The following is a 941-nucleotide window of genomic DNA, read 5'->3' on the forward strand; positions in this document are numbered from 1 at the left end:
TCATCATCCCACGGCATAAGGGGCTGTCATGAGGACCTCTGCCCCAAGGCATCTCGAGGCCCCTCACTGGACAGGCGGCTCCATTCAAGGTGCTGCTCACTGGCTGCAGTTCGCCCCGCCCCAGCTGGCCGTGCCTTATGCGCCCTCCTCCCCTGAGAAGGCCTTGCTGTGGGTCCCTCTTCTCAGCACAGTGGAGTGATCTGAGCCCCTCGCTTAACTCTTATGCTGCATCCCTGTCCATCCCTTCCCACGTCCCACCCAACGATCTCCCACCCTAAAACACAAAACATCCAACACTCCAGCCAAGTCCTCCTTGTTCTGCAGCCATCTAAGAGCTCTGATGTCCTCACGGTGGCCCCTCACAGCCATCCCCCCTACCCACTTCCCTCTACAGCAACCTTGCCCCCCACATGCAGGGAAGGGCTTTAAACCCAGCCAAGCCTCAGATTTCAGGCCTCCTCCCCTAATGGGACAACTCCAGGATTGCTGGCAATATCCCTACGTGGAAGCACTTTCTGGGCCAGCATGAGCACAGGGCCTAGGGCACAGTTATGCCACTGCCCAATAAAAAAAGAGCACAAGCCCAGAAAGGGAGAAAGAACCAGGCCCTGCCAGCTACCCAAGCCACAGACACCCTGCCCAAAATGCAGTGGTGAGAAAACACAGCAAGGGCAATTACTGATCTACAGGAGAGTGGCATTGGGTCCACACTGTTCTTGAACCTGGGTCTGGCCTGCTACCTGAGGCTCCCGGTGGCCAGGCCCAGGAGACACCGTCCCACTCAAGGAAGGCAGGACACAGGTGAATAAAGTCAGGCCCGCCGCTTCCACCTACCGGGCACGCTGGCCAGGGCCCCCACGGAAGCACAGCTCCAGAGCTGAGCCGAGCCAACCAGGAGTCCCTGTCCCTCCCTGGACACCACATCGTGCCCAGGCAGCTGC

The sequence above is a fragment of the Leptonychotes weddellii genome, chromosome X, assembly GCF_054177405.1.
Source record: "Leptonychotes weddellii isolate Sample4059 chromosome X, ASM5417740v2, whole genome shotgun sequence".
Taxonomy (NCBI): Eukaryota; Metazoa; Chordata; class Mammalia; order Carnivora; family Phocidae; genus Leptonychotes; species Leptonychotes weddellii.